Source organism: Protopterus annectens, chromosome 17.part0 (genome assembly GCF_019279795.1).
Source record: "Protopterus annectens isolate FY-2018-M chromosome 17.part0, PAN1.0, whole genome shotgun sequence".
NCBI classification, from domain to species: Eukaryota; Metazoa; Chordata; order Ceratodontiformes; family Protopteridae; genus Protopterus; species Protopterus annectens.
Window position 1 is genome coordinate 762,144,833 of NC_056751.1, and position 25,802 is coordinate 762,170,634.

Consider the following 25,802-nt stretch of genomic DNA (forward strand, 5'->3'; position numbering starts at 1 on the left):
AGGTGGTATGCAACCAAGTATAGCTGGAGTTTCTTCAGTCGAGCTGCATAGGGCATCTGCTTGAGGCCAGTGATCCTCTTGGTGAGGTACTTCTGTAGTCTTTCCAGTTGTTGCAGTTGTCTTATAAGGTACATCCCAAATGGGGCATTGTACTCTATGATGGGTCTGATGTGTGATGCGTAGAGTGGCCCAATGACCTCTTTCGATCTGGATGCAAACCCTTTTGTGATTATGTGGGCCACATAGAAGGATTTTCTAACCACTTTGGCAATGTGATTATCAAAGGAGAGATTACTATCTACTTAGGTCCCCAGATCCCTTATTAAGCCTTCCATATTTAGGGGGCTACCACCTATGTGGTAGTTTGTTGGTACTTTGTTTTTTCCAAAGGGGATGACTATGTACTTTTTGGCATTTAGCTTGAAGCCATGGTTTTGACACCAGGTATCTGTCTCAGTGAGATCCCTTTGGAGGATGTCTGTGTCAGCTGGAGAGTCAATTATAGCCCCTAGTTTGCAGTTGTCTGCAAACTTGGTCAGCCATAGTCCTCCTGTGCTTGCCTGTACCTCTGAGAAGTATATGCTGAACAGGAGGGGTCCTAGGACTGAGCCCGGGGAACGCCATTTGTAAATGGTTTAGAGTCAGACCTAGCTCCCGCAACTCTTACCATCTGGGTTCTGTCCATGAGCCAGTTGGCAACCCATCTCATGACATAGGGGTTTATGTTCAGGTTGGTGATTTTGTCTATAATACCTGCGTGGGGAATGGTGTTAAAGGCCTTTGCGAGGTCTAGGTAGGCTGTGTGGACCACCTTTCCCTCGTCTATAGCCTTGGTAACTGTCTCAAAGAAGTCCACCAGGTTTAGGAGGCATAATCTGCCCTTAACAAAGCCAAACTGGGTAGGGTCCAGTGTTTGGAGGTTCCCACTGTTTCTATTAATGCGATCCATGATGATGCACTCCATAGCTTTGCAGACCAAGCTAGTCAGGCTTAGATTAATACTAGGCTAACTGCCCTTGTGGAACATTTTAAGCCTAGCCAATTACCCTATGTGAGATTCGAAACCTGCACCTTGTGTCTGCAAGGTAAACACCTTAACCACTTAGTTCCTTTATATTTAGTATTACTATATGTGAAACCTCATATGCTCTGTTATCTTCATTTTAGGGGTCAAATAGCTGTTGTGGCTCCTGATTACTTTAATTTGGTGGGAGAGGGGGTAGACATGGCTCTTTGGATAGTGAAGGTTGCAGATCCCTGGCCTATACAGAACTGTTCACAGAAACCCTTTACAAGCATGTTAATAGCTGTATAGAGGCAGCTGTACCCACCAGGAAGAAGTACAGAACAAACTAAAAAAACAAGCCACCATGATGGAATGACAAAATCAATCAGATGTATAACAGGAAGAAGAATATCATGTCAAGAATGAGGAGGTCTGGCACCCTGCAGGATAAAAGCACTCTAATTAAACTAAACAAAGAACTCAGAGGACAAAAAAAGTCTAACAAGGCCAAATTTGAGGTAAGTTTGGCCTCCCAGGTCAAGGACAATCACAAAGCATTCTTTAGCTGTGTCTGCAACCTGAAAGGCAATACACAATTGTGTGCAGAGCTCATTGTAAATGGAGCCACCTATACTGAGCCAGAAGATTTAGCAAACCTCCTGACTGATAAAGTCAACTCCAGTTTTACTCCCCTCTCCCCCTCAACCTTCCGTGAGGAAACATCATCATATATAATGCCCCCTACTATAACTAGGGAACAATTCCTTAATGCTTTCTCTAAGACCAAGAACTCTGCATCAATAGGCCTAGACAGTATCTCAGGATGCCTTCTTAATAGCATGAAACATGACCTATCAGGGCCTCTGGAATTACTATTGAACTGTAGCCTCCAAACAGGCTTCGTGCCTCATGAATGGAGAAAGGCAACAGTCATCCCTCTGCACAAAAGTAGGTTGTCTACAGACCCTGGAAACTACAGACCCATAAGTCTCACTAGTCTCGTACGTAAAGCCATGGAACAAATTATCAAAGAGATGATCAACAGAGAGATAATAAACCACCAGACACCGGACCCAACCCAGTTTGGTTTCATCAAGGGCAGATCATGCCTACTCAACCTGGTGGACTTCTTTGAGAAGGTCACCAAAGCAATGGATGAGGGCAAAATCATTCACACTGCCTACCTTGACCTGGCCAAGGCATTTGACACAATACCCCACTTGGGCATTGTTGATAAACTCAAGAGGTTAGGTACAAACCTGTATGTCACCCTGTGGATAGCCAACTGGCTCACAGACAGGACACAGAAAGTTAGCATTGGGGAGTCCACCTCTACAAAGAGGCCAGTCACGAGTGGAGTCCCTCAGGGATCAGTCCTTGGACCACTCCTTTTTGGCAGTTACTTCTCAGAAGTCAAGACCAATGTCAGTGGTCTCTGGCTGACTAAATGTGCAGATGATTGCAAATTAGGAGTTGTCATTGAATCTCACACTGACACAAATGTTCTCTAGGAGGAGATGACACAGTCAAACAACTTGTGTCACAGTCATAGACTAAAACTAAATGCCAAGAAATACATAAGAGTATCCTTTGGGAAGTTATCCATCCCTGGTAACTATCATATTGACAACACACCCCTTAGAGTTGACCCAGTAGTCAGGGACTTAGGGACACACATAGATAGTAATATAGCCTTTGATCATCATGTGTCTACAGTGGTGAGTAAATTATTCTATGTTGTGCAACTTATAAAAAAGGTATGACATCTAAGTCCAAGGAAGCCATTGTTCCACTGTATTCTGCATTCATCAGACCTATCATTGAGTACAATTACCCCTTTGGTATGTACCTATCCAGGCATATCCAACAACTGGAACATCCACAGAGGTTCCTCAATAAAAGAATACAGGGCATAAGTAATATGTCCTATGCAGACCGCCTCAAGGCCCAATCCCTGTATTCTGTCTCCTACAGGCTTTTGAGAGGATATCTATGCCTGGCATACAGGGCATTGTCAGGCCCCACTCTAATGAACCTTTTGCATATTCACAAAACAGACAGTGCCAGAATTACCCATTCTAAAGATGTAAACCTTGCCTGTGATATAAATAGGACCGTCTGGAGAGATAGGTATGTATCTCATGACTATCGTGTCTATGGAACTCATCTCCAATTCAAGTACAACTTGGACAATTGAATGGTAAACCAGAAATTCATCCCTGGTTTGGCACATATGTCTCTGATGCAAACAGGTAACCTGTAAATGGTTCATCTCCCAGGCCCATGCTTACACTTATCAAGGGTATCAGAATTCGTCAGAGATTTGGGATGCATGGCAAGGCTTAAAAAGGCCCTTGTTCATAGGTTCATAGGTTCATAGGTGTGTACTAGGCTAATGGCCCTGGAGCCTTTACAATCCTAGCCCATAGGATTACCCTGACATCATGCCACTCAACCTTAGTTCCCTGTACCTCTGTCGAGTAGAGCCATTGGAGTGATCCCCGGGGTGAATTTTCTATTTCCCATCCACTCATCAAGATTTCTTTTGAAGAGGTCGAGAGTCTAGTAAACACCTATGAACCTATGAAACTATAAGATATAATGGCTCTGTTAAATTCATGCCAAAGTGCCTCAGGTCATTATTGCTAATTGCATCACCTCTCTGTGCTTTGTATGGGTCCAGTTTGCATAGATTTTTTTCAATATAATCTAATTTGATTTCAGTATTTGAGGTTACCTGGATGTTGTTAGAACAATTTATTACCCTCTTTATGGAAGCAAACTGCTTTTCATAAAATTTTGCAAATATCAATATAATCTGTTGTGTCTGAGGATAAATTTTAGAATCTGCATACAGTTTAGCAATTTACATTTATATACTCCCTCCACATTTTACGTATCTATAAAATGGTTTTGTAATGCTCAATATCTTTATATAAATTTTTTTTCATTTTTTTCTTGATCTTGTCTCATACAATATTAATTCGTCTGTCCAGCTTATTTATTTCACTTTTCAAAGTCATAGTTTGAACCCATTTCCATGTCTTATATTTTTGTCTCTCACCTTAATCAGGTATCTTGTCCTTATGTAAATGTATCCTCCTGATGTTGTGTGCCTATATCCTGATGTTAAACATGTTTGACCTTATTTCATGGATAATTCTGTTAACTGTGCTAAGGTACAATGTTTACATATTCAGTTCAGTTTGTATGTTTTGTTGGGTGTACTAGCTACAAGGTAGTTCTAGTCATGTATTCATTTGGTGTTCTTCCCAAAACCTAGCTGTTGACTTAAAAGGTTTAATGACCATCCCAGGTACCTGCTTAACAAAAGGTTAAATGAAAAACTGGCACATTGTAGCAGTACTGTAAGGAAACCATCAACACTTATTGTTTAGAAATGTTATATGTTCCAGCCTCTTCTTGCTGGGACCAGAGGTCAGGAGATTGTTTGACTATCTATGAGGGATAATAATATTTTTTGCTGGGAATGCCCAGATGCACTACACTTGTCAGTAGAACTGAGGAAGCATCGAGAACACCATCCAGTTATGTGCCAGAAAAGGGGTTTGCACCGAATAATGACAATGCGGCAGTCAATATATTCATAGTAAGGCATTGTGGTTTCACTTACTTAGTTTTATTTAACATTTGTTTACCGGGAATGTCCAACTTGGAATGAAGCCAAATTTCAGCAGAGGCCCAGGGAGAAATGCTCCAAACACATGTCTTTGCAACATGGGACAAAACCAGGACACACAAAGAACACCCACACAAACACATGGAGGACATGCAGACTCCACAGAGAAGGCACCCCAACCAAGCATTGAACCAACAAACCTCTTGCTTGGGAGGTAATAATGCTACCACTGTACCGTCCACACTTAAGACAAAGGTATTGCCGGGACTCAACAAAGTGACCCGGGAGAGCAGAATACTTGTTTAATTTCACACTGATGCAATGTTTTAGCTTAAATAAATTAAAAAAATACATAAATAAATAAGTAAAATAAGTCAGCAAGTAATGTGTGGGGAGCTCCTTTATTAGGTTTTGAGTAGAAAGATGTTTCAGGAAAACTGTATTGAGCCCAGTTCAGATTCAGGAGGCTGGGCAGTAAGGCCATATTATGTCATGGTCATTACAGAAACAACATAAAATGGTTTGTCACAGAGGCAGTGACTTGCAGTTTAGTGGACAATTTAGTGGATGGGTACAGTTTAGGCTTAGGTCATAAACTGCACCATAGTAAGGACTGCTTGTTGGTCACAGATCTGTAGATGCAGTCAAAAAATTATAAGAGGGTTAACCGCAGATCATGCCCGAGATGAGCACACACCTTGAAAGGCAGGAATGTTTATTCAGATTCAGAACGTGCTAGGGATTTAAAAAAAGGCAAACCAGAAAACTTAAACAGGTATACCCCTACCTGGGTAAGTAATTTTGTCAAGTGCATAATCCGTAGCATCAGGAGTAGGTTTGCAATACAAGCTCTGTATATTTAAACTCTAAAATAGAATTTTTTTCTGGGCATAGTTCATGTTTACAATATCTGGGAAGGTAAAGTCCATCCAGTATTTAATGACAAATTCTAGTTATTTAAATCTGATTCTGTTTAATGCACCTATACCTGAATGTGTTCCAAGAACAAAATATACAATTTTATAGACTCCCCTATCCATTGCAAGAAAGAACATAACAATGAATTGGAAGTCTGGGTCTTCTCCAGACTTTAAGCAATACAGACATATTGTGTTAACAGTATCACAGTTGGAAATAGGTAACAGCAGAGGAAAATCTGAAAGAACTACATCACTATATATTGCATGCCAAAAAGTAACTGCAATATCGGAGTAATGACTGATAAATTATGATCAGAATTACAGATATGCAGAAGATGATCATATTTTAATTTTAGACACCCTTGTAAATTGTTTCTTTTATCATTTGTGTTAGATAGTTTTACTTGTTAACCTGTATAAATAGTATGTATATGTACATGTTTTTCTTTTCTGAAAATAAATAAAAATATTTTAAAAGAAATAAAGTCCATTTAACAGGAAATGATAGAACCAGATGAATCAGTTTTCAGAGAGGTATAGCAATAAACATCCCCAAAAAAGAAAATATGTGGAGTTTTATTTATTTTGACTTTTATAATGGATTGGCTTGGATGAACTTGATTTAAGAGATTAACAAAAGTGAGTCATAAGTAAGATATCTAACAGCAGATACGTTGATACATGGAGACAGAAGACAAAGAAGGGAAGAAGGGAATTAGGCAGGTAGTCAGAAAAGGAGTAATGCAGGAAGCAACGCATTCCAAGATGACTGAGGCTTGCATAGGCATGGTTTGAACAAAGTAAAAAGTGCAAGATTAGCCAGCAGTAATAGGAATGCAACAGTTCACTGAAATATATACTGCACAAAGCTGTAATTCAAGGTGAGAAGAAGGTTCCATGCTGGAATACCCTTTTATTAAGTGATAGAGGTTTGCTGCAGGTATATTATGGGCAGGGGTGACTCGTGCTATAGCACTGCAGGACTGCAGCCCCCCCCCCCCCCAGCAGGAATGCAGTCCCCCCAGCTGCGGAAAGATAAAAAAATAAATAAAAATAAAAATTGGAGAGAAAAAAGGAACAAAATAAATATTAACTAGTCCCAGAACACCGTGTCAGGTGTGTTTGTGTGTTTGGGTATGGAACTGTGTGTGTGTATATATAAAATGCCCTAGTTGCTATAGACTGGTGGCTAGAGATGATAGACGGTGGTGGGTGGTCAGGCTTGAAATGTGTATTGTGGGTGGAAGTAGCAACAGCCTGAATTCCCTACCCACCACCATTTGTTAAAAATTTGCAGATTTTTGCCTCATATTTGTTGTGTTCTGTTCCTCATAAAATCTGTTGTTTCTGTATTTTTGCTTCTTTGCATAGTCAGTGGTGCACTGGTAGCATTGTTGCTTAACAGCTACAGGTTCTCTAGTTTGATTCTTGGCTGGGGTCCCTTCTGTGTGGAGCCTGCATGTCCTTTCTGTGTCTGTGTGGATTTGCTCTGAAGGGTGCTCCAGTTTCACAAAGACATGTGTCTGGACTGTTTCTCCCTCGCCCTCTGCTGAAAATTGTCATTTGTTGTAAGTCAGACTTTCCTGGTTAATAAATGTTAAATAAACAAAAATGACAGGCATTTGAATTTCAGACTTCATATTCTTCAGAAAGTACATGGTAACACAAAACCTTTTATACCTAGCAATTTTCTAAGTTTATAAGATGGATATTTGAAATTTGTCCCTATTTTTGTGACTGTATTCCCCCAGTATTGGCTTCATTGAGTTTTTTTGTACTAAGGTTGAGAGCTATGGTAAGAACTGAATTCACTGAATATGTCTGGGGGCTGTATTCACCCATTGCTGGCTTTGCCAGGTGATTTTTGCTAAGAGGTTGAGAGCTATGGTGAGAATTGAATTCACTAAATGGTAGCCACTTAAGTTTCAGTCTTCCTCTCCTTTGCAAAACAGCTGATTTGGCGTAGTGGTATGTTACTCTGTCTGTTTTGTACAGGGCCCTGGGATCAAGATTTGGCAGTGAAATGTATGGTGGTATCACAGCATTTTATTCTAGTAACTTTCCAATATTATACAAGCAATGTTTAAAATGCATTTCTGGTTTTGGAGCTTTTGCCCCCCCCCCAATAAATGTTGGCTTTTTCCAGATTTCTTGTGCTGCAAAGTTCAAAGATACAGCTGTGTCAAGTAGATTTTACAAGGAGCTGACAGCTGCTGGGGAACAGAAGTGTAGTGCTGCTTATGCTGAGTTGCTAGCATTAGTAATAGCACAACCAGTAGTATACTTGCTTTTGATGCAGAAGGCTGTGGGTTCTATACACACAGTAAGGAGATGCAATGCTGGTACTGTGTTGTAAAGGGGGTGGATGCTGCAGTCCTCTTTGGTGAAGATTCTTAGTAACTATGAACCTTTTGTCAGTTTGCCATCCATTCCCTATTGCAGTATTACTAGCTTATCATTTTTTAATGTAATATAGGCAATTTATTCCTCAAGGGCAGCAGGCACTTTATTTGTAGATGAAACAATGAAATATAAAGTTGTTTGTTAGCAGCAACCTCTTCATTAGTTACAGATCTCTTTAATGTGGAATTATTTAGATGACTTTTCTTCTTCAAAGATTGTGCATACTTACTGATACTGGTGGACTGTAGAATGTTCTGAATTGGCGTACATATATATGTTGTGTGATTAATTCAGGCATGACATGATAAGTATCACCACATCATGCGGCCTACACATATATGTACTGTGATTAATTCAGGCATGACAACATAAGTATCACTACAGCATGCGGCCTTCACATATATGTAGTGTGATTAATTCAGGCATGACATGATAAGTATTACTACAGCATGCAGCCTACACATATATGTACTGTGAATAATTCAGGCATGACATGATAAGTATCACTACAGCATGCGGCCTACACATATACGTAGTGCGAATTATTCAGGCATGACATGATAAGTATCACTACAGCATGCAGCCTACACATATATGTACTGTGATAAATTTAGGCATGACAACATAAGTATCACTACAGCTTGAAGCGTACACATATATGTAGTGTGATTAATTCAGACATGACATGATAAGTATCACTACAGCATGCGGCCTACACATATATGTAGAGTGATTAATTCAGGCATGACAAGATAAGCATCACTACAGCATGTGGCCTACACATATATGTAGTGTGATTAATTCAGGCATGACATGATAAGTATCACTACAGCATGCGGCCTACACATATATGTAGCGTGATTAATTCAGGCATGACAACATAAGTATCACTACAGCATGCGGCCTACACATATACGTAGTGCGAATTATTCAGGCATGACATGATAAGTATCACTACAGCATGCTGCCTACACACATATGTAGTGTGATTAATTCAAGCATGACATGATAAGTATCACTACAGCATGCGATCTACACATACATGTACTGTGATTAATCCACGCATGACAACATAAGTATCACTACAGCATGCGGCCTACACATATATTTAGTGTGTTTAATTCAGTCATGACAACATAAGTATCATTGCAGCATGCAGTGTACATATATATGTAGTGTGATTAATTCAGGCATGTCCTGATAAGTATCACTACAGCATGCAGCCTACACATATATGTAGTTTGATTAATTTAGGCATGACATGATAAGTATCGCTACATCATGCGGCCTACACATATATGTACTGTGATTAATTCAGGCATGACAACAAAAGTATCACTACTGCTTGCGGCCTACACATATATGTAGTGTCATTAATTCAGGCATGACATGATTGATAAGTATCATTACAGCGTGCGGCCTACACATATCTGTTGTGTGATTAATTCAGGCATGACATGATAAGTATTACCACAGCATGCAGCCTACACATATATGTACTGTGATTAATTCAGGCATGACATGATAAGTATCACTACAGCATGCGGCCTACACATATATGCTGTGTGATTAATTCAGGCATGACAACATAAGTATCATAGAGCATGCAGACTACAAATATATGTAGTGTGATTAATTCAGGCATTGCATGATAAGTATCACTACAGCATGCAGCCTACACATATATGTACTGTGATAAATTTAGGCATGACAACATAAGTATCACTACAGCTTGAAGCCTACACATATATGTAGTGTGATTAATTCAGACATGACATGATAAGTATCACTACAGCATGCGGCCTACACATATACGTAGAGTGATTAATTCAGGCATGACAAGATAAGTATCACTACAGCATGTGGCCTACACATATATGTAGTGTGATTAATTCAGGCATGACATGATAAGTATCACTACAGCATGCGGCCTACACATATATGTAGCATGATTAATTCAGGCATGACAACATAAGTATCACTACAGCATGCGGCCTACACATATACGTAGTGCGAATTATTCAGGCATGACATGATAAGTATCACTACAGCATGCTGCCTACACACATATGTAGTGTGATTAATTCAAGCATGACATGATAAGTATCAGTACAGCATGCGATCTACACATATATGTACTGTGATTAATTCACGCATGACAACATAAGTATCACTACAGCATGCGGCCTGCACATATATTTAGTGTGTTTAATTCAGTCATGACAACATAAGTATCATTGCAGCATGCGGTGTACATATATATGTAGTGTGATTAATTCAGGCATGTCCTGATAAGTATCACTACAGCATGCGGCCTACACATATATGTAGTTTGATTAATTTAGGCATGACATGATAAGTATCGCTACATCATGCGGCCTACACATATATGTACTGTGATTAATTCAGGCATGACAACAAAAGTATCACTACTGCTTGCGGCCTACACATATATGTTGTGTCATTAATTCAGGCATGACATGATAAGTATCATTACAGCGTGCGGCCTACACATATCTGTTGTGTGATTAATTCAGGCATGACATGATAAGTATTACCACAGCATGCAGCCTACACATATATGTACTGTGATTAATTCAGGCATGACATGATAAGTATCACTACAGCATGCGGCCTACACATATACGTAGGGTGATTAATTCAGGCATGACAAGATAAGTATCACTACAGCATGTGGCCTACACATATATGTAGTGTGATTAATTCAGGCATGACATGATAAGTATCACTACAGCATGCGGCCTACACATATATGTAGCATGATTAATTCAGGCATGACAACATAAGTATCACTACAGCATGCGGCCTACACATATACGTAGTGCGAATTATTCAGGCATGACATGATAAGTATCACTACAGCATGCTGCCTACACACATATGTAGTGTGATTAATTCAAGCATGACATGATAAATATCACTACAGCATGCGATCTACACATATATGTACTGTGATTAATTCACGCATGACAACATAAGTATCACTACAGCATGCGGCCTGCACATATATTTAGTGTGTTTAATTCAGTCATGACAACATAAGTATCATTGCAGCATGCGGTGTACATATATATGTAGTGTGATTAATTCAGGCATGTCCTGATAAGTATCACTACAGCATGCGGCCTACACATATATGTAGTTTGATTAATTTAGGCATGACATGATAAGTATCGCTACATCATGCGGCCTACACATATATGTACTGTGATTAATTCAGGCATGACAACAAAAGTATCACTACTGCTTGCGGCCTACACATATATGTTGTGTCATTAATTCAGGCATGACATGATAAGTATCATTACAGCGTGCGGCCTACACATATCTGTTTGTGATTATTTCAGGCATGACATGATAAGTATTACCACAGCATGCAGCCTACACATATATGTACTGTGATTAATTCAGGCATGACATGATAAGTATCACTACAGCATGCGGCCTGCACATATATGCTGTGTGATTAATTCAGGCATGACAACATAAGTATCATAGAGCATGCAGACTACAAATATATGTAGTGTGATTATTTCAGGCATGACATGATAAGTATCACTATAGCATGCAGCCTACACATATATGTACTGTGATTAATTCAGGCATGACAACATAAGTATCACTACAGCATACAGCCTACACATATATGTAATGTGATTAATTCATGCTTCACAAGATAAGTATTACTACAGCATGCGGCCTACACATATATTTAGTGTGAGTAATTCAGGCAAGGCAAGATAAGTATCACTACAGCATGTGGCCTACACATATATGTAGTTTGATTAATTCAGGCATGACAAGATAAGTATCACTACAGCATTTGGCCTACACATATATGTACTGTGACTAATTCAGGCATGACATGATAAGTCCCACTACAGCATGCAGCCTACATATATACGTAGTGAGTTTAATTAAGGCATGACAACATAAGTATCACTTCAGCATGCGACATACATATATACGTAGTTTGATTAATTCAGGCATGACAGGATAAGTATCACTAAAGCATGCGGCCCAAACATATATGTAGTGTGATTAATTCAGGCATGACAACATAAGTATCACTACTGCATGCAGTCTACACATATATGTAGTGTGAATAATTCAGGAATGACATGATAAGTATCACCACAGCATGTGGCCTACACATATATGTACTGTGATTAATTCAGGCATGACAACATAAGTATCACTACAGCATGCGGCCTGCACATATATGTAGTGTGATTAATTCAGGCCTGACATGATAAGTATCACTAAAGCATGTGGCCGATGCATATATGTAGTGTGATTAATTCAGGTAAGACAACATACGTATCACTACAGCATGTGGCCTACACATATACGTAGTGTGATTAATTCAGGCATGACATGATAAGTCCCACTACAGCATGCAGCCTACACATATATGTACTGTGAATTAGTTCAGGCATGACAACATAAGTATCACTACAGCATGCAGTGTACATATATATGTACTGTGATTAATTCAGGCATGACATGATAAGTATCACTACAGCATGCGGCCTACACATATATGTAGTGTGATTAATTCAGGCAAGACATGATAAGTATCATTGCAGCATGCGATCTACACATATATATACTGTGATTAACTCAGGCATGACAACATTAGTATCACTACAGCATACGGCGTACATATATATGTAGTGTGATTAATTTAGACATGACATGATAAGTATCACTAGAGCATGCGGCCTAAACATATATGTACTGTGATTAATTCAGGCATGACAACAAAAATATCACTACAGCATGCGGCCTACACATATATGAAGTGTGATTAATTGAGGCATGACAACATAGGTATCACTACAACAAGCGGCCTACACATATATGTAGTGTGATTAATTCAGGCATGACATGATAAGTATCAGTACAGCATGCGGCCTACACATATATGTAGTGTGATTAATTCAGGCATGACATGACAAGTATTACTACAGCATGCAGCCTACACATACATGTACTGTGAATAATTCAGGCATGACAAGATAAGTATCACTACAGCATGCAGCCTACACATATATGTACTGTGATTAATTCAGGCAAGGCAACATAAGTATCACTACAGCATGCAGCCTACACATATATATAGTGTGATTAATTCAGGCATGACATGATAAGTATCACTACAGCATGCAGCCTACACATATATGTACTGTAATTAATTTAGGCATGACAACATAAATATCACTACAGCATGCAGCCTACACATATATGTAGTGTGATTAATTCTGACATGACATGATAAGTATCACTACAGCATGCGGCCTACACATATATGTAGTGTGATTAATTCAGGCATGATAAGATAAGTATCACTACAGCATGTGGCCTACACATATATGTAGTGTGATTAATTCAGGCATGATAAGATAAGCATCACTACAGCATTTGGCCTACACGTATATGTACTGTGATTAATTCAGGCATGACATGATAAGTATCACTACAGCATGCGGCCTACACATATATGTAGTGTGATTAATTCAGGCAGGACAACATAAGTATCACTACAGCATGCGGCCTACACATATACGTAGTGTGATTAATTCAGGCATGACATAATAAGTGTCACTACAGCATGCTGCCTACACACATATGTAGTGTGATTAATTCAAGCATGACATGATAAGTATCACTACAGCATGCGATCTACACATATATGTACTGTGATTAATTTACCCACGACAACATAAGTATCACTACAGCATGCGGCCTACACATATATTTAGTGTGTTTAATTAAGTCATGACAACATAAGTATCACTACAGCATGCAGCGTACATATATATGTAGTGTGATTAATTCAGGCATGACATGATAAGTATCACTACAGCATGTGGCCTACACATATATGTAGTGTGATTAATTCAGGCATGACATGATAAGAATCACTACAGCATACGACCTACACATATATGTACTGTGAATTATTTCATGCATGACAACATAAGTATCACTACAGCATGTGGCCTACACATATATTTAGTGTGTTTTATTCAGTCATGACAACATAAGTATCACTGCAACATGCGGTGTACATATAAATGTAGTATGATTAATTCAGGCATGACGTGATAAGTATCACTACAGCATGTGGCCTACACATACATGTACTGTGATTAATTCAGGCATAACAATATAAATATCACTACAGCATGCGGCCTACACATATATGTAGTTTGATTAATTCAGGCATGACATGATAAGTATCACTACATCATGCGGCCTACACATATATGTACTGTGATTAATTCAGGCATGAAAACATAAGTATCACTACTGCATGCGGCCTACACATATATGTAGTGTGATTAATTCAGGCATGACATGATAAGTATCACTACACCGTGCGGCCTACACATATCTGTTGTGTGATTAATTCAGACACGACATGATAAGTATTACTACAGCATGCAGCCTACACATATATGTACTGTGATTAATTCAGGCATGACAAGATAAATATCACTACAGCATGCGGCCTACACATATATGTAGTGTGATTAATTCAGGCATGACAACCTAAGTATCACTACAGCATGCAGCCTACACATATATGTAGTGTGATTAATTCAGGCTTCACAAGATAAGTATCACTATAGCATGCGGCCTACACATATATTTAGTGTGAGAAATACAGGCATGGCAAGATGAGTATCACTACAACATGCGGCCTACACATATATGCAGTGTGATTAATTCAGGCATGACATGATAAGTATCACTACAACATGCGGCCTACACATATATGTAGTGTGATTAATTCAGGCATGACATGATAAGTTTCACTACAGCTTGCGGCCTACACAAATATGTAGTGTGATTACTTCAGGCATGACAACATAAGTATCACTACAGCATGCGGCCTACACATATATATAGTGTGATTAATTCAGGCATGACATGATAAGTATCACTACAGCATGCGGCCTACACATATATGTACTGTGATTAATTCAGGCATGACAATATAAATATCACTACAGCATGCGGCCTACACATATATTTAGTGTGTTTAATTCAGTCATGACAACATAAGTATCACTGCAGCATGCGGTTTACATATATATGTAGTATGATTAATTCAGGCATGACATGATAAGAATCACTACAGCATGTGGCCTACACATACATGTACTGTGATTAATTCAGGCATGACAATATAAATATCACTACAGCATGCGGCCTACACATATATGTAGTTTGATTAATTCAGGCATGACATGATAAGTATCGCTACATCATGCGGCCTACACATATATGTACTGTGATTAATTCAGGCATGACAACATAAGTATCACTACTGCATGCGGCCTACACATATATGTAGTGTGATTAATTCAGGCATGACATGATAGGTATCACTACACCGTGCGGCCTACACATATCTGTTGTGTGATTAATTCAGGCACGACACGATAAGTATTACTACAGCATGCAGCCTACACATATATGTACTGTGATTAATTCAGGCATGACAAGATAAATATCACTACAGCATACGGCCTACACATATATGTAGTGTGATTAATTCAGGCATGACAACCTAAGTATCACTACAGCATGCGGCCTACACATATATTTAGTGTGAGTAATTCAGGCATGGCAAGATGAGTATCACTACAGCATGCAGCCTACACATATATGTAGTGTGATTATATCAGGCATGACATGATAAGTATCACTACAACATGCGGCCTACACATATATGTACTGTGATTAATCCAAGCATGACATGATAACTATCACTACAGCATGCAGCCTACACATATATGTAGTGTGATTAATTCAGTCATGACATGATAAGTATCACTACAGCATGCAGCCTACATGTATATGTACTGTGATTAATTCAGGCATGACATGATAAGTATCACTAGAGCATGCGGCCTACACATATATGTAGTGTGATTAATTCAGACATGACAACATAAGTATCACTACAGCATGTGGCCTACACATATATTTAGTGTAATTAATTTAGGCATGACAACATAAGTATCACTACAGCATGCGGCCTACACATATATGTACTGTGATTAATTCAGGCATGACATGATAAGTATCACTACAGCATGCAGCCTACACATACATGTAGTGTGAATAATTCAGGCATGACAACATAAGTATCACTGCAGCATGCGGCCTACACATATATGTAGTGTGATTAATTCAGGCATGACATGATAAGTATCACTACAGCATGTGGCCTACACATATATGTAGTGTGATTAATTCAGGCATGACAACATAAGTATCACTACAGCATGCGGCCTACACATATATGTAGTGTGATTAATTCAGGCATGACATAATAAGTATCACTATAGCATGCGGCCTACACATATATGTACTGTGATTAATCCTGGCATGACAACATAAGTATCACTACAGCATGCGGCCTACACATATATGTAGTGTGATTAATTCAGGCATGACATGATAAGTATCACTACAGCATGCGGCCTACACATATATGTAGTGTGATTAATTCAGGCATGACATGATAAGTATCACTATAGCATGCAGCCTACACATATATGTAGTGTGATTAATTCAAGCATGACATGATAAGTATCACTACAGCATTCGGCCTACACATATATGTAGTGTGATTAATTCAGGCATGACAAGATAAGTATCACTACAGCATGCGGCCTACACATATATGTAGTGTGATTAATTCAGGCATGACATGATAAGTATCAGTATAGCATGCAGCCTACACATATATGTAGTGTGATTAATTCAGGCATGACATAATAAGTATCACTACAGCATGCAGCCTACAGATACATGTAATGTGATTAATCCAGGCATGTCATGATAAGTATCACTACAGCATGCGGCCTACACATAAAAGTAGTGTGATTAATTCAGGCATGACATGATAAGTATCACTCCAGCATGCGGCCTACACATATATGTAGTGTGATTAATTCAGGCATGACATGATAAGTATCACTACAACATGCTGCCTTCACATATATGTAGTGTGATTAATTCAGGCATGACATGATAAGTTTCACTACAGCTTGCGGCCTACCCATATATGTAGTGTGATTAATTCAGGCATGACAACATAAGTATCACTACAACATGCAGCCTACACAAATATGTAGTGAGATTACTTCAGGCATGACAACATAAGTATCACTACAGCATGTGGCCTACACATATATATAGTGTGATTAATTCAGGCATGATATGATAAGTATCACTACAGCATGCGGCATAAACATATATGTAGAGTGATAAATTCAGGCATGACATGATAAGCATCACTATAGCATGCGGCCTACACATAAATGTACTGTGATTAATCCAAGCATGACATGATAACTATCACTACAGCATGCAGCCTACACATATATGTAGATTGATTAATTCAGGCATGACATGATAAGTTTCACTACAGCTTGCGGCCTACACATATATGTAGTGTGATTAATTCAGGCATGACAACATAAGTATCATTACAGCATGCGGCCTACACAAATATGTTGTGTGATTACTTCAGGCATGACAACATAAGTATCACTACAGCATGCGGCCTACACATATATGTACTGTGATTAATTCAGGCATGACATGATAAGTATCACTACAGCATGCGGCATAAACATATATGTAGTGTGATTAATTCAGTCATGACATGATAAGTATCACTACATCATGCAGCCTACACATATATGTACTGTGATTAATTCAGACATGACATGATAAGTATCACTACAGCATGCAGCCTACACATATATGTAGTGTGATTAATTCAGACATGACAACATAAGTATCACTACAGCATGTGACCTACACATATATTTAGTGTAATTAATTTAGGCATGACAACATAAGTATCACTACAGCATGCGGCCTACACATATATGTACTGGGATTAACTGAGGGATGACATGATAAGTATCACTACAGCATGCGGCCTACACGTATACGTAGTGTGATTAATCCAGGCATGACATGGTAAGTATCACTGCAGCATGCGGCCTACACATATATGTAGTGTGATTAATTCAGGCATGACATGATAAGTATCACTACAGCATGTGGCCTACACATATATGTAGTGTGATTAATTCAGGCATGACAACATAAGTATCACTACAGCATGCGGCCTACACATATATGTAGTGTGATTAATTCAGACATGACATAATAAGTATCACTACAGCATGCGGCCTACACATATATGTACTGTGATTAATCCTGGCATGACAACATAAGTATCACTACAGCATGCGGCCTACACATATATGTAGTGTGATTAAATCAGGCATGACATGATAAGTATCACTACAGCATGTGGCAAACACATATATGTACTGTGATTAATCATGGCATGACAACATAAGTATCACTACAGCATGCGGCCTACACATATATGTAGTGTGATTAATTCAAGCATGACATGATAAGTATCACTACAGCATGCGGCCTACACATATATGTAGTGTGATTAATTCAGGCATGACAAGATAAGTATCACTACAGCATGCCGCCTACACATATATGTAGTGTGATTAATTCAGGCATGACATGATAAGTATCAGTATAGCATGCAGCCTACACATATATGTAGTGTGATTAATTCAGGCATGACATAATAAGTATCACTACAGCATGCAGCCTACACATACATGTAGTGTGATTAATCCAGGCATGTCATGATAAGTATCACTACAGCATGCGGCCTACACATATATGTAGTGTGATTAATTCAGGATTGACATGATAAGCACCACTACAGCATTTGGCCTACACTTATATGCAGTGTGATTAATTCAGGCATGACATGATAAGTATCACTACAGCATGCGGTCTACACATATATGTACTGTGATTACTCCAGGCATGACAACATAAGTATCAGTACAGCATGCGGCCTACACATATATGTAGTGTGATTAATCCAGGCATTAGAACATAAGCATCACTACAGCATGCGGCCTACACATATATGTAGTGTAATTAATTCAGCATGACATGATAAGTATCACTACAGCATGCGATCTACACATATATGTAGAGGGATTAATTCAGGCATGACATGATAAGTATCACTACAACATGCGGCCTTCACATATATGTAGTGTGATTAATTCAGGCGTGACATGATAAGTTTCACTACAGCTTGCGGCCTACACATATATGTAGTGTGATTAATTCAGGCATGACAACATAAGTATCAGTACAGCATGCGGCCTACACAAATATGTAGTGTGATTACTTCAGGCATGACAACATAAGTATCACTACAGCATGCGGCCTACACATATATATAGTGTGATTAATTCAGGCATGACATGATAAGTATCACTACAGCATGCGGCCCACACATATATGTACTGTGATTAATTCAGGCATGACATGATAAGTATCACTACAGCATGCGGCATAAACATATATGTAGAGTGATAAATTCAGGCATGACATGATAAGCATCACTATAGCATGCGGCCTACACATATATGTACTGTGATTAATCCAAGCATGACATGATAATTATCACTACAGCATGCAGCCTACACATATATGTAGTGTGATTAATTCAGTCATGACATGATAAGTATCACTACAGCATGCAGCCTACACATATATGTACTGTGATTAATTCAGGCATGACATGATAAATATCACTACAGCATGCGGCCTACACATATATGTAGTGTGATTAATTCAGACATGACAACATAAGTATCACTACAGCATGTGGCCTACACATATATTTAGTGTAATTAATTTAGGCATGACAACATAAGTATCACTACGGCATGCGGCCTACACATATATGTACTGTGATTAATTCAGGGATGACATGATAAGTATCACTACAGCATGCGGCCTACACGTATACGTAGTGTGATTAATCCAAGCATGACATGGTAAGTATCACTGCAGCATGCGGCGTACACACATATGTAGTGTGGTTATGTCAGGCATGACATGATAAGTATCACTACAGCATGTGGCCTACACATATATGTAGTGTGATTAATTCAGGCATGACAACATAAATATCACTACAGCATGCGGCCTAAACCTATATGTAGTGTGATTTATTCAGGCATGACATAATAAGTATCACTACAGCATGCGGCCTACACATATATGTACTGTGATTAATCCTGGCATGACAAAATAAGTATCACTACAGCATGCGGCCTACACATATATGTAGTGTGATTAATTCAGGCATGACATGATAAGTATCACTACAGCATGTGGCCTACACATATATGTAGTGTGATTAATTCAGGCATGACAAGATAAGTATCACTACAGCATGCAGCCTACACATATATGTAGTGTGATTAATCCAGGCATGTCCTGATAAGTATCACTACAACATGCGGCCTACACATATATGTAGTGTGATTAATTCAGGCATGACATGATAAGTTTCACTACAGCTTACGGCCTACACATATATGTAGTGTGATTAATTCAGGCATGACAACATAAGTATTACTACAGCATGCGGCCTACACAAATATGTAGTGTGATTACTTCAGGCATGACAACATAAGTATCACTATAGCATGCGGCCTACACATATATATAGTGTGATTAATTCAGGCATGACATGATAAGTATCACTACAGCATGCGGACTACACATATATGTACTGTGATTAATTCAGGCATGACATGATAAGTATCACTACAGCATGCAGCATAAACATGTATGTAGAGTGATTAATTCAGGCATGACATGATAAGCATCACTATAGCATGCGGCCTACACATATATGTACTGTGATTAATTCAAGCATGACATGATAACTATCACTACAGCATGCAGCCTACACATATATGTACTGTGATTAATTCAGGCATGACATGATAAGTATCCCTAGAGCATGCAGCCTACACATATATATGTAGTGTGAATTATTCAGACATGACAACATAAGTATCACTACAGCATGTGGCCTACCCATATATTTAGTGTAATTAATTAAGGCATGACAACATAAGTATCACTACAGCATGCAGCCTACACATATATGTACTGTGATTAATTCAGGCATGACATGATAAGTATCTCTACAGCATGCAGCCTACACATAGATGTAGTGTGAATAATTCAGGCATGATGTGATAAGTATCACTACAGCATGCGGCCTACACGTATACGTAGTGTGATTAATCCAGGTATGACATGGTAAGTACCACTACAGCATGTGGCCCACACATATATGTAGTGTGATTAATTCAGGCATGACAACATAAGTATCACTACAGCATGCGGCCTACACATATATGTAGTGTGATTAATTCAGGCATGACATAATAAGTATCACTACAGCATGTGGCCTACACATATATGTACTGTGAGTAATCCTGGCATGACAACATAAGTATCACTACAGCATGTGGCCTACACATATATGTAGTGTGATTAATTCAGGCATGACATAATAAGAATCACTACAGCATGTGGCAAACACATACATGTACTGTGAATAATCATGGCATGACAACATAAGTATCACTATAGCATATGGCCTACACATATATGTAGTGTGATTAATTCAGACATGACTTGATAAGTATCACTACAGCATGCGGCCTACACATATATGTAGTGTGAATAATTCAGGCATGACATGATAAGTATCACTATAGCATGCAGCCTACACATATATGTAGTGTGATTAATTCAAGCATGACATGATAAGTATCACTACAGCATGCGGCCTACACATATATGTAGTGTGATTAATTCAGGCATGACAAGGTAAGTATCACTACAGCATGCGGCCTACATATATATGTAGTGTGATTAATTCAGGCATGACGTGATAAGTATCAGTATAGCATGCAGCCTATACATATATGTAGTGTGATTAATTCAGGCATGACATAATAAGTATCACTACAGCATGCAGCCTACACATACATGTAGTGTGATTAATCCAGGCATGTCATGATAAGTATCTCTACAGCATGCGGCCTACACATATATGTAGTGTGATTAATTCAGGCATGACATGATAAGCACCACTACAGCATGCGGCCTACACATATATGCAGTGTGATTAATTCAGGCATGACATGCTAAGTATCACTACAGCATGCGGCCTACACATATATGTACTGTGATTACTCCAGGCATGACAACATAAGTATCACTACAGCATGCAGCCTACACATATATGTAGTGTGATTAATCGAGGCATGAGAACATAAGCATCACTACAGCATGCGGCCTACACATATATGTAGTGTAATTAATTCAGCATGACATGATAAGTCGCACTACAGCATGCGGCCTACACATATATGTAGAGGGATTAATTCAGGCATGACATGATAAGTATCACTCCAGCATGCGGCCTACACATATATGTAGTGTGATTAATTCAGGCATGACATGATAAGAATCACTACAACATGCGGCCTTCACATATATGTAGTATGATTCAAGCATGACATGATAAGTTTCACTACAGCTTGTGGCCTACACATATATGCAATGTGATTAATTCAGGCATGACAACATAAGTATCACTACAGCATGCGGCCTACACAAATATGTAGTGTGATTACTTCAGGCATGACAACATAAGTATCACTACAGCATGCGGCCTACACATATATATGGTGTGATTAATTCAGGCATGACATGATAGGTATCACTGCAGCATACGGCCTACACATATGTGTACTGTGATTAATACAGGCATGACATGATAAGTATCATTACAGCATGTGGCATAAACATATATGTAGAGTGATAAATTCAGGCATGACATGATAAGCATCACTATAGCATGCAGCCTACACATATATGTACTGTGATTAATCCAAGCATGACATGATAACTATCACTACAGCATGCGGCCTACACATATATGTAGTGTGATTAATTCAGTCATGACATGAGAAGTATCACTACAGCATGCAGCCTACACATATATATACTGTGATTAATTCAGGCATGACTAGATAAGTATCACTACAGCATGCGGCCTACACATATATGTACTGTGATTAATTCCGGCATGACATAAGTATCACTACAGCACGCGGCCTACACGTATACGTAGTGTGATTAATCCAGGCATGACATGGTAAGTATCACTGCAGCATGCGGCCTACACATATATGTAGTGTGATTAATTCAGGCATGACAACATAAGTATGACTACAGCATGCTGCCTACGCATATATGTAGAGTGATTTATTCAGCCATGACATAATAAGTATCACTACAGCATGCGGCCTACACATTTATGTACTGTGATTAATCCTGGCATGACAACATAAGTATCACTACAGCATGCGGCCTACACATATATGTAGTGTGATTAATTCAGGCATGACATGATAAGTATCACTACAGCATGTGGCCTACACATATATGTAGTGTGATTAATTCAGGCATGACAAGATAAGTATCACTACAGCATGCAGCCTACACATATATGTAGTGTGATTAATCCAGCCATGTCCTGATAAGTATCACTACAGCATGCGGACTACACAGATATGTAGTGTGATTAATTCAGGCATGACATGATAAATATCACTACAGCATGTAGCCTACACATATATGTAGTGTGATTAATTCAGGCATGACATGATAAGTATCAGTACAGCATGCGGCCTACACATATATGTACTGTGATTACTCCAGGCATGACAACATAAGTATCACTACAGCATGTGGCGTACTCATGTATGTAGTGTGGTTTATCCAGACATGACAACATAAGTATCACTACAGCATGCGGCCTACACATATATGCAGTGTGATTAATTCAGGCATGACATGATAAGTATCACTACAGCATGTGGCCTACACATATATGTAATGTGGTTAATTCAAGCATGACATGATAATGCGGCCTACACATATATGTAGTGTGATTAATTCAGGCATGACATGATAAGTATCACTACAGCATGCAGCCTACACATATATGTATTGTGATTAATTCAGGCATGACATTATAAGTTTCACTACAGCATGTGGCCTACACATATATGCAGTGTGATTAATTCAGGCATGACAACATAAGTATCACTACAGCATGCGACCTACACATATATGTAATGTGATTACTTCAGGCATGACAACATACGTATCACTACAGCATGCAGCCTACACATATATGTAGTGTGATTAATTCAGGCATGACATGATAAGTATCATTACGGCATGCGGCCTACACATATATGTAGTGTGATTAATTCAGACATGACAACATAAGTATCACTACAGCATGCAGCCTACACATATATGTAGTGTGATTATTTCAGGCATGACAACATAAGTATCACTACAGCATGCCGCCTACACATATATGTAGTGTGATTAATTCAGGCATGACATGATAAGTATCACTACAGCATGCGGCCTACACATATATGTATTGTGATTAATCCAGGCATGACAACATAAGTATCGCTACAGCATGTGGCCTACACATATATGTAGTGTGATTAATCCAGGCATGGCATGATAAATATCTCTACAGCATGCGGCCTACACATATATGTACTGTGATTATTCAAGGCATGACAACATAAGTATTACTGCAGCTTGTGGCCTACACATATATGTAGTGTGATTAATTCAGGCATGACATGATAAGTATCACTACAGCATGCGGCCTACTCATATATATGTACTGCGATGAATCCAGGCATGATATGATAAGTATCACTACAGCATGCGGCCTACACATATATGTAGTGTGATTAATTCAGGCATGACAAGATATATATCACTACAGCATGCGGCCTACATATATATGTAGTGTGATTAATTCAGGCATGACATGATAAGTATCACTACAGCATGCAGCTTACACATACATGTAGCATGATTAATCCAGGCATGACATGATAAGTATCACTCCTGCATGCGGCCTACACATATATGTACTGTGATTAATCCAGGCATGACAACATAAGTTTCACTGCAGCATGCGGCCTACACATGTATGTAGTGTGATTAATTCAGGCATGACAACATAAGTATCACTACAGCATGCAGTCTACACATATATGTAGTGTGATTAATTCAGGCATGACAGGATAAGTATCACTACAGCATGCGGCCTACACATACATGTAGTGTGATTATTTCTGGCATGACATGATAAGTATCACTCCAGCATGCGGCCTACACATATATGTAGTGTGATTAATTCAGGCATGACATGATAGTTATCAGTATAGCATGCGGCCTACTCATATATGTAGTGTGATTATTTCAGGCATGACAACATAAGTATCGCTATAGCATGCGGCCTACACATATATTTAGTGTGATTAATTCAGGCATGACATGGTAAGTATCACCAGAGCATTTCACTTGCTACATGGCCACTGTTGGTGACTAAGGGCTGTATGTAGGCCATTTTTCAGCGTGATGTTAGCATACACAAAGAATACAGTATCACAAGTTGCACTGTCTTCTGAAGGCAGTGTTGTGCCCTATTATTAGTGCTACACTCCAAAGTTCAGAAATTAAACTGAGGACTTGTTCTGTCCACTGGTCTCCACCATCAATGCTACTCTGAATTTAGTAAGTTAAGTCCTTTGCTAATGGTGTCATATGCCACTTAAACTAATGTTTGGTCAATGCAGACATCCCTGACCTTGTCCAAATATAGTCTGAAATATTTCTGTAAAGATAACTAAAACATTTCCTGAGCAATGTGTTGGTTATGGTCATGCTTTCGGTTTTTCCTGATCTTATCAACCAACTAGCAAATGATAGTTATAAAACTACATGCTGTATTAAA